Raw genomic sequence first — 18,561 nt, forward strand, 5'->3', positions numbered from 1 at the left:
ATTTTTGAAAATAAGTTTTAAGGAAGACTTTTTAAATGTTAAAATTAGGTTCAAAATAGGAAAATAGAGTGAATTTGCAGTCTAAACTCTTCACCTTCAATTTTCAGGTGACTACGTTAAGAGAAGGGAGTGCTGATAACTTGAATGGCGGAAGATGTTTGAGGAATAATCTCATTATATAATAGTCACCTATAAGATAATAATTTCATAGGCCCTGTGTCTAATCCACATCACATTCTCTGGGGACCCTTCAAGGTGGACGTTGGCAGCTGTGGGTTTATCTGTATTTCCTGTATCTGGGATGTTGAGGTGATTCGCTCAAGGTCACTCAGAGGCAGCCAAGAAAAGAACCCCAAGCTCAAGGCTTCCGGGCACGTGACTGCGTGGCCTTGCGCACAAAGCCACAAACTGAAGTTACACATGGGCTTTAATGCCGGGCAAGAGATCGGGTTACTCTCGGGTGTTTGTCAGGGTTCTGTGACTTAGGTCACAAAAGAGCTTTTGTTCTGATCATTTTTGTATTTGGAATGTTTTGTTTTTACTCATCTTAGAACCATATTGCCCCATTTTGGCCACCACTAGGATCTTTACTCTTCCCCCACTCCCTCGACATTTGGCTGCATAAAACTTTCTAGAAGAGATGCAAGGCAATGTGACCTCAGGTGTCACAGGCTTTATTCAGACGAGCAGGTAAAATCTGGTAGTTCACCCTTTGTGGGCTTCATGACAGTTTGTAATGGTAAAACAAAGCAAAGTTGTCAGGAAAAAAAGGTTCTGTCTTTGTACAGGAAAAGTTGAGAGTGGCTGTGCTAAATAAATAAAAGGATTATATATCCAGCTTTAATGGGGAGCATATAGAGTCATCTACAAAATATGGCAAACTGCATTATTGACTAGCTCCTTGACAGGGAGGAGAAACTGAAAGCTATTATTTTAATTTCTGGCTAAAGTGAGGAAGCTTTGATACTGGGCTGATGAAACAAACCTAGTGTTGGGTAATAACTGAACTGGAGCCAGACCACAAATCAGAAGCGATTCTGAAAGTGCAGCATAAAAGCCTGAACAATTAAATATGATCTATTACTTCCCAGATGATTTTAGAAAAGTTGGAATAAAAAAAAAGGCGAAAAAGAGGGTAAGCCACTGGAATAGCATTAGATTATTAGATTTAGGATTTAAATGCCACTATTTCCTTTGAATCCAGTGGGAAGTTATGTGCTCTCATGACGATTAAGTCTGTAAGATGAGGTCAGCGACCCCTTATCTAATGTATGGGGTATGTTTTGAGAGAACAAAATTTCAAAGTGTGGTCTTTATAGAACACTTTGGGGCCTAAAAGAGATTCTATATGAAAACCTTATTGTAACGATGGTAACAATTATGGTTGAAGTAGTTTGGGAGGTACCTTTTGGCATACGAAGTAAGATGTTTTAAAATCACCACCATATGAAACTTTTAATTTCGTGTTAAAATTAACTGAGAACAATAGAGACTCCCCAAGAAAGCTATTTTGACAAGGGGAAATTAGGACATGGAGCTAAGGAAAGACCCAGCTTCATATGGAAAATTTTCTCATTATTAAGGCAAAAGAATGAGGGTTGTAAATCAAGCCCTTACTCAGGGCGCACAGAAATGCTCCTTACAAGACGGAGACCCAGATTGGCGCTTATAGATTCTGTCTGAAAATATTGCTAGTATATACATCACTTCTCTTAACCAGTCCCACATATATTTGTATTGAATTAAATAGCTCTTCTAGTGATTATGTTGTAAAAATGAAAGAATATCTTCTATTGATTCGATTTTTAATAAGGATTTTTTTCCCCTTCAGCTACATTTTATATGGTCAAAATGAAGCACATTAGGAAACTGTCACTGGCACTTGAAAACAAATCTTATCTCAGATTAGTATCTTTTGTTCTTAGGGAAGGAAGAAAGCTTAAACACAATTTAGGGAAACTAAGGCACAGAGCAGCATAGAGACTTTGGCTATGGTGTACAGCTGGTTCTAACAGAGCCAACTCTTTCTGCCCTAGCCCAGTGCCCTTTGCTTCATGTGGAGTCTGCTTGTAATTAATTCCTTAACACATTTTTGCAAAATGACAGAAAAGGATTGTGCCAGAAATCTATTTTCTAATTTTGAAACTATAGAAATGCCAGGTAGTCTTAGGTACCCTCATGTATTGCAACTGGGTTCAGTTACTACAATTTTCTTGAAATAAAAATGGATAACGTAGAGGTACCTGGGTGGTTCAGTCCGTTAAGCATCTGACTCCATCTCAGCTCAGGTCTCGATCTCAGGGTCGTGAGTTCAAGCCCCTCGTTGGACTCCACACTGGGCGTGGATCCTACTTAAAAAAAAGATAATGTATATTTTAAAAAGTAACATAAAAGGGATAATGTACTATTGGTTATGTCTATTTATTTAAATTTTTTTAACATTTATTTATTTTTGAAAGACAGACACAGCATGAGTGGGGAAGGGGCAAGGGGGCAGAGAGAGAGAGAGAGAGACAGAGACAGAGACAGAGAGACAGAATTCGAAGCTCTGAGCTGTGAGCACGGAGCCCTACATGGGGCTCAAACCCAGGAACCATGAGATCATGACCTGAGTCAAAGTGGGACACTTAACTGACTGAGGCACTCAGGCACCCCTGCTGGTTATAAATTTAACCTTTTTCCTCTTTGCTGCCTGACTTGCTTTGTTTTGATTGTCCCCACTTTCCCAACCTCTTCCTTCAGTCTTTAGCAGTGTGACTTCCACCCACGTACCAAAACCTCTCACCACCCTCTGAAATTAACAGGGGTCTTAGGGTTCTAGTATTATTGCTGGCTAATTAGCATAATTAATAAAAATTCCAGGAAGCCTAATGGCTTCTGTGAAGCAAATGGATTTGAGAGGAATAAACCTTCTTTGAGAATTTTTTTTTTTTTTTTTGGTTGAGGTGTAATTGACATAGAGCATGACATTAGTCTCAAGTATGTAACATAATGATTCAATATTTTATACACATTGGAGAAAGATCACCACAATAAGTCTATAGTTAACATCTGTCACCACACATTATTTTTTTTGATGAGAAATTTTAAGATCTGCTCTCTTAGCAGCATTCAAATATGTAATACAGTATTTTAACTATAGTCACCATGATGTATATTACTTATTTTATGACTGGAAGTTTGTACCTTGTGATTCCTTCACCCCTTTCCCCCATCCCCTAAAATTGGGCTTGAATTAAGATGTTAATGACTGTGACTACAGTCAGGGGCAAGTTAACTTTTGCCCTGTTTGTTCATAATCTCTCTGGGAACAAGGAGGACGTGGATGAACGTTCCATCCTTCTCAGGGCTTCCTGGATCTCCCGCCTGTGCCATCCTTTGGCAGGCCATGTCTGCTTCCCTCATGTGCTACTGGCTGATCTCTGCCATCAGTACCTTTAAGGAAGTGGTCAAATATGGAAAGGAGGAGTATGTCTTTCTTGCCCTACTCTATAAAGTCTCTGGTTTTAATAGTCTTGTAACCAATGATCATTTCTGAGAGTGAGTCTTGTGTTGGTTTTTTAATCATGGTTTAATTTACTGTCCAAGGGTGGGACCAGCATCACTCTTCAAAGTTTCCACCTCTCAGTCTTACCCAGGAATGAGGTCTGGAGGGCTGTGGGTTATGTGCAGTTCTCAGCCCACAAGCTGTAACTCCACTTTGCCTTTGCCCTCTATGAGAGAACACACGGAGTCTTATTAGTGCAGGGGTCCCTCAGATAATACAAACAAAAGGATACCATTTGTAATTTCGAACTTCATTTATAGTATTGCATTACATAACATGTCTCACAACTGGCAAAGACTCACAGCGGGTCTTGATACATATTTTGAGCAGCACTGCTCTTGGCAATGACCTCAATGTTCTATATCGTTTCTACAGTATTAAAGTTGATTTCAAAATAGAAAATTATATATTTGCAAATTATGGAGGTCAAAAGTAAGCATTGGATAACGATGGATAGGGGGACAATATGGTGTCCCTGATTCAGTGTCTTTTCCTTCCTCCAATCTGTGGCTGATATGATTTCCTCTGGGGGGAAAAAAGCCTTTTATTTATTGGAGTTCTTTATAAAAATACACATCCTGGAGGCAATACAATATCAATGAATTCTTATCAATTAATCTCTTAAGGCATATTAGTTCATTAGATGATTTTTTTCCTCGAGGAAAGCAGGGCTTAAGGGAATGGGAGATGAAATGGGCAAATTTTGGGAGAGTGGGAGAAGGAAGACAGGGAATGGGAAATGGAGGAGGAGAAGAACAAGGATAGGAAGAAAGTCTGATGGACCTTGAACAGCCAAGGGGCAGCAAGAAAACATAACTTGGGAGACTTGTCTATCTATCTCAACGCCTGTCCTCCTGCTTGCTTGATTCCACTCCAGTCTCAAATGTTTGCTTCCAACAAAAAGGTCAAGGTCACCAATTGCCTCGATGTTGCTGAATTTAGTAGTTACTTCTCAGTCCTTCTTTTTCTTGACCCCTCAGAGCATTTGGCATAGTTGATCACTCCCTCTTTCTTGAAACCCCGTTTTTTCTTGGTTTCTGGAATACCACTCTCTTGGAGGTACTCGAAGACCACTTCCTGTTAGTCTTTGCAGGTTCCTTCTTGTCTTCCCATCACCAACCACTGAAATGCCCACAGTTCTTTCCCTGAACCTCTTCTCCACCTATGCTCATTCCTTTGGTGACCTCATCCAGCCTTGCAGTTTTAAATGCCGTTGATACATGGCGACTCCCAAATGATATCTCCAGCTCCAAACTCCAGATTCATATTCAGCCACAACAGAAGCGCCTGGAGGAGAGTCCTGGTCTCTCGGGCAAGGAATCAGGATCTACTGGCAGTGGTGGTGGTGGCAGAGTTCTTGCTCTGGTATTCACAAGTTGAATTCTTGGCCAAGTCACTTAACTTCTTGGGATTTGAGTTTTCTGGTTTCCAAAAGGAGGGAGTTGGATTTGGTTAGCATCTCCCAAACCATGGATCTTAAAACAGAAATCCTATGGAAAATGGGATTTGGGGGTCAAATGAGCTATCATGCTCCATTACCTGGATTGTTGCGGGGGCCTCCTATCCGGTCTCCCTGCTTCTGCCCTGGCCCACATCCACAGTGGTGTCTCAAGAGAGCAGCCAGCTCTCTGTGAGTCTCTATCCTGACTTTGTGAAGATCTCATCAGATCAGGTCATTATTCTGCCTCAAGCCCTTCAGGGGCACCCAACTCAAAATAAGCTAAATTTTTATGCTGGCCTACGAAACCACCCTGATCCCACTATAGGTTACCTGACTGCCTCCTTGCTGTTGCTGTCATGGGTCAAGAGTGCACCCACCTAAGGGCCTGTGCATGACTTTTCTCCTTGCCTGAATGTTCTTTTCCCCATGTGTGAGCAAGGCTCATTTCTTCATTTCCTACAAGTGTTTATCCAAATGTCACTGTCAGGAACGCCAATCAATATAAAATAATCCCTCTCAGCTGCTTTGTTTTCCTCTACAGAATTGTACATTTTCCTGTTTGCTTATTATCTGACTTGCCCCACTAGAATATGAAGGCAAAGATTTTTATTTGTTTTGTTTATTGCTATATCCTCAGTGGCTTAGAACAATGCTAGACATAATGGGCACTCAATAACAGAATACTTTTTTTAAAATGTTTATTTATTTTTGAGAGAGAGGGAGAGCATGCATGTGCAGGGAAGGGGCCGAGAGAGATGGGGACAGGGGGTCCAAAGCAGGCTCTACACTGACAGTAGCAAGCTCAATGCAGGGCTCGAACTCACAACCCACGAGATCATGACCTGAGCTGAAGTTGGACGCTCATCCACCTGAGCCACCCAGGTGCCCCATCAATAATAGAATAAACAAGTGCATGAGAAGCTGAGGAGATGGAGAAGATGGCTCCCTGAGCCCTGCTCTGCACCTGCCTGAGAGCCGCTGTCCTCCCTGGGAAACCACGATGCCCAACACACACCAATGTGTTTTATTGAGGACATGAGCTCACATCTGTGGTCTCCCTTCTCATACATACCTGTGAGGTAGGTATTATTCCATCGTTTTCCAGAAAAGGAAACTGAGGGTCCATGGAGTAGTGGCTCTCTCAAAGTCACACACTATTAAGCCCTGCATCTGTCTTTATCCAAGTCAAGCGCCATTTTCAGTCTCCCATGGTGACTTTCCCATTCTTTTTGCTTGCATTCCAGACGGCAAGTACCTGGCCTTCCCTGCGGGGCTGGCAAGGATCGTGTCACTGAGGCCTTCTGCTGGGCCCATGGGGGCACCCATCCCTTTGGTCCTGACAGCAGTGCTGTGATGAGCTGTGTCTTTCACAGATATTTTCCTTAGTGATGAGAGGCAACAGGGGTGAAACAGAGGGCAAAGAGCATGGAAACAGCCCAGGTACTAGGCCTTCTCTAGCTCTTTCCCTGCCAGCTCTTTGGTTCTGCCTTCTGCAGCCACCACCTCTCCTCAGATGCCCAGTACCTCTGCACCCGCCGAAGCCAGAAGCTCAGATCTGCCATGTGTTCCCAGGATAATGTGACTGTTACTTAACTGCTCTATGCCTTCTTACCTGAAAAGTGTGGATAATAAGGACAGCATCACGTCCTAGGCTTGTTGTGAAGATGAGATAGTTCTACGTCCACGACAACTGTTAGCTGTGATCCTTTCTGCTTCCAGCCTGTTTTCCATTCAATGCCTGCCCAACCCCTGCTCCCCCTGCATCGCTGCTTCATAGAAGAGAACAGAAGAGTCAGGTTGCCCATCTTGAGCCCTTCCTTGGGGCACGGCTTTGCCCTTCGGTCCTCAGGAGTGATCCAAATGTCATAGGTCACAGAGATAGCAGCATTCAAAGAGTGGAATGAGACATTCCTTCAGTAATGGCGGGTTGTTCTGTCACATCATGGTTCCTAACTTTGGGGACCAGGGTGGGAGGAGTCGGGTTATAGGAAGAGAAAAGGTTTAGGGGACAACAACACGCAGTCGGTTTTGGATGTGTGGCGGTCCTCGCAGATGCCTAGGGGACTGTTGGAAAGGCAATCCCACCCCTTTGGGAAGTAGGTCAAGACTGGAGACCAAGGATGAGGCCCCTCCATATGGAGAAGCTGATTGAAGCCCTTAGAGCAGATGCTCAGAGAGAGCCCAGAGCAGGAAGAGAAAGGACCAGCGACCTTGGGAAGCATGACAGAGGCTGCACAGGGCTGGCCTGACATGTATCAGGTTCAAAAATGGACAAAAATCCTGCCCCCACAGGACTTATAGAGCTGTCACTTTGCATAAATAATTCTCATCCGCAGTATACAGAGTAAGAGACATGAAGGATTACTCTTCCAGCCGGGGGGCCAGGAAGACTCCATGACAGAGGGCGTTTGAACCAGGCTATGAACCATGGGGGCAGCGCAGACCAGTGGGTTGGGAGATGGCTGGACACAGCACTCGCAAAAGCCAGGAAGCAGGGAATTTCAGAATGTCTGGGAAACTGAGAAGTCTGTTCGTATCTGACCAGTATAATGCAGAATTGGATTCAAGGTCAAAAGCATTAAAACAAGAGTCCTAGATCGAAGCTTAACAAGACTTTAAAATGTATACAAATGTCGTGGACACTGAGATGGAGGTTAGCGTGCAGGACATCTATTAGCAGAGTCCCAGGGAGAAACACCTGTGGAGAGAGGAGAAGGGAGCAGGACTGGGGGAGAAGTGGGGAGGCGCTGAGGTTCACAAAGTCCTCAGGTGACCTCACAGAGAGCTCGGGAGTTTGGATGGCCCTGCAGAGCCGTGTCCACATGGGAGGTACTGGGCCTGAATAGTGACCAAAAAAAAAAAAATGTCCAAGTCCTTCCCCTCGGTACCTGTGACCTTATTTGCAAATGTAATAAAGTTAAGGATCTTGAGATAAGATCATCCTGCAGTTAGGGTGAGCCCCGAATCCATCAACCAGGGACCAGGGCCCTCATCAGGGAAAGGAGGGGAAGATTCGACACCCAGACTCAAAGGGAGAAGGCCACGTAAGGGCAGAGGCACAGACTGGAGTGATGCATCCATAAGCCAAGGAACGCCAGGCATCACCCACAGCCACTAGCACCCGGAAAGAGGCATGGAACAGACTCCCTCAAGGCCTCCAGAAGGGGCCTTCCTGCTGACACCTTGATATTCGGCTTCCAGTCTCCAGAACTAAGAGAGAATAGACTCCTGTTGGGTTATGCCGCCCAGTTTGTGGTAATTTGTTATGGCAGCCACAGGAAACTAACATAGGAGGACAGGCCTTCTCACCCTGTATGATCAGTCTTTGCATATGGACTGCCCCGGAAGGAAGCATGATCTTGGGTGAGCCACTTTTCTTTGGTGGAGATAGTCCCCAGAGAGGGCTGACAGCTGAGGGCCCTTGTGTGGCAGCACTCCCACCAGCCTGGGGAATATGTTCTGTGTTCTTGAAGAGGATCCGGACAGCACATTAGTAGCCCCTTCTCTGTCCCCCAGTTTTTCCACCTACAAAATGGGAATAACAGTGAGACCTATCTTACAAGGTTCCTAGGAGACAAAATTAGATGATAATACCAGGAGCTAACATTTATGGAGCACTTACTGTATACATGCAGGCACGCCTGTACTTGGGTTCATGCTTGTATGTTGCCCCGCATTTTGTGAGCACACAGTAAACAGTAGCTATTTTCATAGGGGGCGCATCCTAGGTCACACAGCTTCCAGAGCCAGGATCAGAACCCAGATTTCCTGACTCTCAGGCTTACACCCCTGTGTCTGTAATAGGTCCCCTCTCTGCGTGTGTCTAATCAGGTCTTCTTTTCACGACACTGATGGTATTTTTATGCAGTGAAACCAAACTTGTGCTCCACAAAGGAAATGTGACTTGCCTTATCATCTGAAAGGAAGAGCTTTGAATTGTCTGAAATTCATTCACACTCTCTCAGGCAGACTCTGTGTGACCAAACACATTAATTTGTAAGACAGGCTGGGGTGGGAGGGGCAGTTGGGGCTGGGCACAGGTCCCTGCTGCCTACAGTTAATTGGTTCTGCAGGCCTCACGTCCCAGCATCTGCTGACATGGCATTCCTGAGATCGGGGAGAGGCCAGACACTATCGCTTTACAGAGGACGAAGTGAAGGACAGAGAGATTAGCCGATCTGCCCTCTTAATTACGTGGTGAGCTAGAGATGGAAGCAAGAATTGAGTCCAGATTTCTCCAGTCCCAGATGGGTTTTTTCATCAGGAGGCCCTGCCACACTCCCTCCCTTGGAACTGCCCCCTCTCTGGAGCCCAGGAACGCATACCTGAGCTGAGTTCAGGGCCGTGTGTCTCTGTGTGTTATGTCTCCCTCCATATTCTCAACAAGAAAGAAAGAACACATTCTTACCCTTCAGAATGGTCACTTAATTGACAAGAGCATAGGTGATACATAATTTCATTGATGCTCTTAGCCACATTAGAAGAACTTTGGCGTGGCACATCGGGCACCCAAACAGAAGGACTCTTCAGGTTTGACCCGTGCATTTCTGTATAGAAGAATTTGCATTCGGGGGCATTGTGCAAGTTATTAACGTTAAACGAGTTTTCCCCTCTATTCAAAATTCTGAGATAAAATTCACGTTGACACTATCTGAGACTAGGAAGGAGCAGTGGCCATCCAGAAATGTTCATATGTACCCTCTCGACCCAGAGGGGACTTTAAGAACAATACCGTGGGCAGGGGCAGCTGGGCGGCTCAGTGGGTTAAGCGGCTGACTTGATTTCGTCTCAGGTCATGATCTCAACATTGGGGGTTGGAGCCCTGCATCGGGCTCTGCACTGCCTGCTCGAGATTCTCTCTCTGCCCCTCCCCTGCTCTCTCTCTGTCTCTCAAAATAAATACACTTAAAAACAAAAACAATACTGTGGGCTTTCACCACTAGAGGGCTTGACCTGAATTACACACTTAAAAATGGTCCAGGTACAGTTGTTACCCATTTCTAGATTTTCAGGCAAAGTTAGCTTTTCAACAAGGTAACTCACCACAGATTACTGTTACTGTTAACTTTAGATACGTTAGTACATATGCCTGTTCTGTGCCCCCCTCACCCAAATAAATTCTGTAGTTTGAAAGCATAGATAAGGGGTGTCTGGATGTCTCAGTTAAGCATCCAACTGTTGATTTCGGCTCAGGTCATGATCTTGAGATTCGTGGGATCGAGCTCCATGTCAGGCTCTATGCTCACAGCATGGAGCGTGCTTGGGATTCTCTCTCTCCCGCTCTCTCTCTGCTCCTCCCTGGTTCATACTCTGGCTCTCTCAAAATAAATTAATTAATTAAAAAAATTAAAAGTATAGACAAGATAAGAAACAAAACCAGTTTTCTAACTTTGATCTAACTGGTTACTGACCACACAGTTTTGGTGGTTTTTTGTGAAACCACCAGAGTAAACACCCTCCCTCAAGGCTGCTTGGTGATTATCCCGGCTGGCCTCCTTCTGTTGGCCCCTTTGTCCCAGACTGGATCTTCTTTGGAAATGGACACGGTTTTCTTTTTATGTCTTCTGATGCTGGTGGTCAGAGGCGTGCCTAGTCATTTTTTCCTTCAATGAGCTGAGAAGTTCTTTAAGACAACAGATGGCAGGTTGGTTTGTTCAATAGGCCATTTATGTATGCATTCGTTTATTCAACTGACGTTCTCTAACACCCATTACATGCCAGGCACTGAGATTCTTTGACCTCTTGAAATTAACGGCTTAGAGGGGGAGGGGTGACTGGGTGGTTCAGTCGGTTAAGCATCTGACTTTGGCTCAGGTCATGATCTAGCCATTTGTGAGACCCAGCCCTGCGTAAGGGTCTGCACTGAGAATGTGGCACCTCCTCTCTCCCTCTCTCTCTGCCCCTCCCCACTTGAGAGTGTGCACATGCTCACAGTCTCTCTAAATAAACATTAAAAAATTTTTTTTCAATGTTTAGTTATTTATTTTTGAAAGAGTGTGAGTGGGGGAGGAGCAGAAAGAGAGAGAGAGAGAGAGGGAGAGAGAATCCCAAGCAGGCTCCATGCTGTCAGTGCAGAGCCAGACTTGGGGCTTGATCCCATGGACCCTGAGACCATGACCTGAGCCAAAATCAGGAGTTGGGCACTTAACCAACTGAAATACCCAGGTGCCCTTAAAAAAAAAAAAAACAATTTAGTGGGGGAATAATGATAATTACAAACTTGGGAAGCATGAATTCCACCCACCCCTAAAAATGTGTTAACTGTCTCCTTTACTCTTCCACTCAAAAGAGACCCCATCTCGCTATTATAGCCCTCACCAGGTAATGCTGCATTATCTCAACTGTTGGGCTTAAAAGAGTATTCACTTTGGGCTCTGCTTGAAGCAAAAATAAATGCATTAGCAAGAGAGCAATAAAAGTGCTCTGAGGACGAGTCCTGGGCTCTTATATCAAGATACATTGGGTGGCAGGGATGAGGGCAGTGGGGAGATGAGAGAGGGGGAGTGGAGAGTTCTGCTTTGCTATTAACAGATTGAGTGCTTGGCCAAGTCACTTAACTTCTGGGGATTTAAATCATCCAGTTTCTAAAATGAAGGCATTGAGCCTGGTCAATATCTCCCATAATGTGTCTCTTAAAACAGAAATCCTGAGAACAATGGAGTTTGGGAAATGCACCGTAATCTCTGACCCCCTTCACTCACTGTCCCGTGGGAATTCAAAATCACCTTAGCATATTAAAGGTTTTGATAGATCCAAGAGTAAAAAGCCTGTTTAACTTTGTTGAACTCAGCATTTCCCAAGTGTATTTGCCTGGAGATCCAATTTTATGTAATACCTATTAATATAGAAATATTAGACTAGATGTTCACTGAAAAGCCAATAAACATTTATTGAGCGCCTACTTTGTGCTAGGAAGTTGCCTCTCGGGCTGTATTACATGAGTTTATGAATATTATGATTTACTCAAATAAACAGTGTAGATGGAGATTTTTCCACGGACAATACCTTCTAATTAATCTGTCCGCGGTTCCCAGGAGCAACTTCCTTCCATCCAGAGGGCACCGTTTCATATCATTAGTGGTTTTCCACACTGGGGCCAAATTTTTTCTCCAAACTGTATTGGAGTTCAAGTCAGATTTAACTCTTTTAAATTAATACAGGAAACAGAAGAGGGTAAATAGTGCTACCTTGTGCTGGTTGGAACTGGCCATCAGATTCTAGCCCAGAGGACTGGACCGGCCTTCAGATGCACAAGACTTTTTTGGAATGTGCACACAAACTTCGTTTACTCATGCCTCTTTTCTTTGGGTTCTAGGTGCTTTAACAGGTTTTGTAAAGTTTACTTAGTCTGGGGAAGGGGGAACTTTTAGCTCATGCTCCTTTTGTACAGCTGATTAAAAACAAAGTCCTCATCTGGTCAGCCCCCAAGTAGACCCATTTTGTCTTTTGCCACTTTCCCACAAAGGGAAAGGACATTGCCTGTCTTTAAAATGTTCTCCCAGGTGTCTTATTCTGCAGAAACTTCAGGAAGTGAGTCTTGACAGAGAGCCTGGTTTCCTTTATTTTAAAGTCATCTTACTTTAGGTTTTCAAAAGAAGACATGGCACGTGACAGGGAGGAAGGGAGGGGATGGGAATGCACATGGGCTCGTGGTGAGAAATCCCATTGCTTGTTCTAACTTTGCCTTGTCTAACACTGGGAAGAAAGACCAGGCAGGAAGTTAGGATCTGCAAGTTAGGCATTCAAAAATCTGGATTCTGTATTCTTTTTCATTCTCTGAAATGGACTCTGAGCTGCTGATTGTAATGCCTAAGTGATAGCTGCTGATAAATATTATCTTTGTCGAGACGTAGGGCATCATCAGATGTCAAGTCTGCAGACTAATTTTTAATGCAAGCCCAGCAGATTTTTGTGGATATGGGCCAGGAATTTTAATGAAAGAAAACATCAAAGATGCAGAAGAAATGAGAATATTAGTCAAGGAAGATACACAGCGATGCTCTCTGATAACCCCTGTTATTGACATTAGAACTCTGTGGGAGCAACTTAAATAAACATCTGGACACTGAGTTTAGACATTTTCAGTGACAAACCCCAGACAGATCTTTTCGACTTGCAATAATAAATATTTCAGAGGCTATATGAATCAACTGAAAATTCTGTTTTCAATTATTCTAGTTTTATAAATAGAGCATAGTTAATTATTCAAGTATAGAATTTCTTTTGAAGATTAGGTGAATTTTATATTTCCTTTGTCCATGTTATACTTCAGTTTTATTATTCATATCAAATTTATGTCTGTGTGTTCAAAAATAATATAGTTAGCTTGCCAGATGCTATTAAATCAGAATCCAGCTGAACTTGATTTTTTTATTATTTTATTTTCAGGAAAGACTCTTTTACAGCCCTCAGCCCTGCTGTTGCATGAACTTGTTCAGCATGGCTGGCCCCAGGGAAGGACACCAGTGGTAGTAAAAGGGGAAGACGGACATTCTAGCCCTTCTTACCAAACTTCTAGGATTGTTTGGACTTGTTTGGTCATCAGTAAGTCAGGAAGGCATCAGAAATACAGCACGCTGGTAAAGCTTCAAGAGAGTTGAACTTTACGAGAAACTTGACTGAAGTGAAAAGAGCTATGTAGTCAGTGACCAAAGTTACCTGGATGGTCCTGTTGGTTGCTGCAGCGTGTTTTCTAGTAGGAATACAGGCTTTCCCCTAAAAATTGAAAATAAAGAAGAGAAATGTAATGAATTGCATATATATCACCTCCAGGGAGCCTAAACTCTCACGCCTTAAAAGTTAGTATCTGCAGTGGAGAGCTCTTGTTATTTAATGCCCCACTCTGGTATTAAGAGTGTGACAGACAGAGGGCCATCTTGGTTAGAGGCTAGTTTAATAATACTGTTATGTGCTGCTGAGCAGAGTGTACTTTGTGAGATATTTATGTTCACACTCGTTCCCCCCAACTCCGACCAGACTGATCCTCATGGACGAGGACTCGCTCATCGTTGAGTCTGGCACAGAGGATGCCCTTTTAAAATGCTTTAAATACAGAAGTCCTAGTTCTGCTTCTGGTAATTTTGGTAGGAAAAAGCTTTAGGCAGGCCACAATGTCTCCATCTGTCCACTTTTAAATCTAGGATGTGATAACAGTAGCCCACATTCATGAAGCTCTTATTCCATTCAAAGCTCTGTATCAGGAGCCACATTAAAGAAATACATGTATATAATATAAAAAAGTCAAACAGAACTAGAAGCTTTATAATAAGAAATAGCAATCCCCTTCCCAACCCCATCCTATCCCTAAAGCAATTACTTTAGACGTTTCTCAGTTATTTATCTCCAGATTTCTAAATAACATGCTTATGGTGTTATTGTTTTAATTTTTGAAATAAACATTATCTAGTGATTGAAGAGTGAAGTGTGGGTTAGCTCCTATCCCCTGCCGACCCTCTCACATTTCTGCTTCTCTCATCCTCCCAGTTCTTCATTAAATATTCAGGGTTTACATTTATAATGACTCTAAACAATATTTTCACTATACTGCAAGGTTACATGTTCTTTTTTATATGGCTTGAATTTGCTCTGAATTTCATAATCACTTGATTTGTTTGCCTGACTTTCTGTGTGCCTAGAAGAGGAAGTCTCAGATTCTCCAACAGAAGCATAAAGCACTTCTCTGTATTGTCAAATCAAATAAACGTCTGTTCTTTTTTTCTTTGGAGACTTCCCTGCTAGAGGCCCTGTCCTGCTCAGCTCTGGACTGCCTGGTCTCTTGGTCTGCCCCATGCTGTGACCCTGAGTCTCCTCTTCACTCTCATCCTGGAATTCCCTTTACTTCCTTATTGGAAAATGATCTGTTTTCTGGATCTCCTGTCTTTGGTGGTTTTCTGTCAAGTTTCGATGGCACACATCTTCCATCAAATGTGGAAGCAGCAAAGTCAGCACAGGACATACATTTTGGATTTCTTGCATGTCTGATGGTTTTATCCTACCCTTACTCTTGATTGATAGTTCAGCTGGGTATAGAATTTTAAGGAGGAAATAATTTTCTCCTAGTATTTGGAGGCAATGGTAGCTTCTTTTTAGTTTCTAGATGCTGAGAAATTTGATGGCATTCTGATCCAAAGTCCCTTGTACATGACTTCTCTCTCCCATTCTTGCTCTTTCTCTCTCTTCTTCTCTCAACATTTAGGGTCTTTCCCCCCATCCCCATCATGAAGTTCCATGATGCTGTGCTTAGGTGTCAGCCACCCCCCTTTCTTGTGGAGTTGTATGTAGGGTGGGTTGCTACTGACTGGACTTGTTCAATCTAGGAAAGTGTTTGTTGATTTCTGGCAAATTTTCCTACAGTTATGTGACAATTTACCCACTTCTGCTTTATATCTTCTCATGCTGGAACTTCTATTAGTCAGATATTAGATCTCTAGGATGATTATTGTTATATTCTTATTCATATTTATTATAGTTTTCTCTTTTGTTTTATTCCACTGCTTGAGCTGTCTATGTTTCTTTCAAGTCTCATTTTCTTCCCCTGTTTGATGGTGGTCTGTTTCTCATGTTAGAGGCTTTCTTCTGATCTCTTCTATCCTTGTTGTCTAGTGAGTTATTAGAAGTTGAGGGAGGGTCTGTTTATGGGCCTAGAGTGACGGGGGCACCCAGCCTTTCTTTGGGAGATTTCCAAATATCAGCATCCTCCTTCTTCCTCAAACACTTGCCAGGTTCTTCAGAAAGTCTCCTGCCTTCAGGGTGTGCCAACAGGGTGTGCCCTGTTGCCGGCATTTGGGGAAGAGTACTGTTACTCACCATTCAGCCTGCAATCCTTCACTCCACCCCCCTATCTTTAATTAATTGCCTCCCAGGCCCTTGCACCCTTGAATTCCCTTGAGTCTACCCTTCTGCGGTCCCTCTCTCTCTCTCTAGAGGGGCTGCCACCAGATGCAAGGGTTGGAGGAGGATTTCCCTATCGCACCATCAGTGAATCCTTTGGTTTTTAGCCTGTCTCTCAGACCGACTTGTAGAGAATCCCTGCTGCCTCCATTTCTGAACATTTCTGGATTTCATTGGTGTAAATTAGCTTGCTTTCTATTGGTTTCTCCTCACTTGCAGATAGTTACACATCAGCTTTCTCTACACACTCTAGGTGGCTGAGTGCATGGGTTAGTATAACTTTTATTCTTCTGTCACTTCAGTAGGGCTTCAGTATAGAATGGATTTAAATGCATGTACTCAATCTGCAGTGTTTAACTAGAAGTCTTTGTAATCTGTTCAACAATTTTTTGGTGTAGGAACAATTATTATCCTTGTCTTACAGGTGGTTAAACAGGCCTAGTTTAGGTCATACAGCCAGGAAGTGATAGAGTTGGATCTTAAACCCAGGAGCTCTGTCTGACCCTCTCCCTAGTGGTTTCCAAAGCAGTGGTTCACATCCTTGTTCGGCAAGATAACCTCCCAGGGAGCTTTAACAAATGTTAATTCCTGGGCCACATTGAAACCTATCAACTCTGAGTCTCTGAGGGTGAACTCAGGCACTGATTGTTTGTAACACCTCCCCAGGGAAGATTCTAGTGTGCCTCCTGGATTGAGAACCACTGCTCTGAATTCTCCTTCAGTTCTGGGATTCTTTCTACAACTTTCCTTTTGGAACAGAGGATTACCCTGCAGTGTGACAGTCCGGATTTCTCTGTAAAGTCCCTCAGGCCCCTTCCTCAATTGCCCTCCATCCCTTCTACTGTGTTCACTTTTTTGCCGGCTGTATTCAGATAGGGCTGCCAGATTAAGCAAATAAAAATACTGGACTCCCAGTTAAATTTACATCTCGTATAAACAACAAATATTGTTTTTAGCCTAATGTTGCTGTAGTATTTGTGACACAATAAAAAAAGTATGCTGATTCTGTGAAACTCAAATTTAATGATGTCCTGCCTCTCATCTGGCAATTCTATATTCAGAGCACCATTTTGCAGAACACTTGAGGTTTGTAGAACTTTCCATCTGGAAGCAGCCTGCCTTTCCTCTGTGTCCCCCAGGCTCCCCTTGGTATTGCCACCCCCTGTAGTACAATCCAGTGGATGGGCAGAACCAATGCCCCCGCCTTGCCTTCTCTTCCTCTTATGAACGACATGTTCCTACTTGTCAGTGCCTGCTTAAATACCACCTCTTCCAACACATTTTCCTTTTCCATCCTCTGCGACCCCAGAGCATTTCGTTTGAGACTAATGAACAAGTTGAAGTTACTAAGTTCGTTTTGCATGTTGTGAGATGGCACCTGTCTGTTGCTCTGCTGTGATGCAAGCAGCTCCAGGACTGAGAACTTGTCTTGTTCATGGTCTATTCTCCTCAGCACTTGTGACTTTGGGTGTGGTCATGGGGAACTGGAGGCACTCAGGAACCAGTTCCTTAGGCTTCCCTATTGTCCCTTTCTTTGGCAAATCTCCTCTTCCTGGCTTGCCAGGCACCAGAGCATGTGATTTAAGGAGACACTCACTCTCAGCATCCTGCAAGTACAAGTCTGAACCTGAATGACACTGAGAGTGAGTGCTCCTTATGTTTTAAGGTGCCCTGCTGGCCTCACCCTAGTCTGGACCTGCCTCTTGGGGAAAGAGCACTCCGTGCACGGCCCCAAAGAAAACAGGCCTTGGATAACCCAAGTAGTAGACTGTGTTTCCTGACCTCACATGTTTGGTTCATGTCTCATCGGCAGCATGTGGATGCTGAGGCCTGTGCCTACCTCCGTGGGGCCACCAATGCATTGCCAACATGTGAGAGCTAGTGTGTGAAACGTACAGTGTAGGTACACAGAAGAGGCTCCAGAACTTTTGGAGGTCTGCAGACAAATATTTAGGAAATACGTAGTAAAAAGGAAAATCAGTTCCTGTCCTCAAGGAGTTTATGCTGTGTAAGTGTCTCAAGTTAAAATTACATAGCTCTTTGTTAATAAAAATACATTCTTCCAAAAACAAAATCACAAAGCCTTCTGTATTATCTTTAGCAGAAATAGGGTCTTTGATGCCATTAACTGGCCATGTTATTGTAGAAGTCACTTAACCTCTCAGACCTCGGTTTCTATGTTTGTAAGATAATGGTGGCTCAGATGAGGCAATCTCTAGACCCCTCTGTATTTTAAAACTTCTATGATTTCTCTTATCTGAGTATTCATTTCCTACTAGGCTGGTACTTCTCTCCTGCTGAATGACAGAAATATTTCAATTTGGGATATCTTTCTTGATTTATCACTTATTTTAATCTAGTCCCCTATCCTGGCATACTGCTTTGTCTAAAACCTGTATTTTAATTTTTTAAATGCAATTTGTCCTTTATAACTCTTTATCATGTCCCATAAAAATGATGGATAGGGGAAGATAGATAAAGCTACAGATCAATCTTAGATTCTGATAATCTAATAAATGCTTTGAGCACCAATCTTGCGGTTTATGACCCCTTGCCAATTGATTTATGGCCTCATAGTAAATTTTCTCTCCCACTTATCCAGTATTTATTGGAACATCTTGTTCTTAACAGACAAAGTACTGTATAAAACATCTGTCAAAACAAGAGGCAATTCAATTAAATA

The sequence above is a fragment of the Herpailurus yagouaroundi genome, unplaced genomic scaffold (genome assembly GCF_014898765.1).
Source record: "Herpailurus yagouaroundi ecotype Mexico unplaced genomic scaffold, PumYag 184, whole genome shotgun sequence".
In the NCBI taxonomy this organism is placed as follows: Eukaryota; Metazoa; Chordata; class Mammalia; order Carnivora; family Felidae; genus Herpailurus; species Herpailurus yagouaroundi.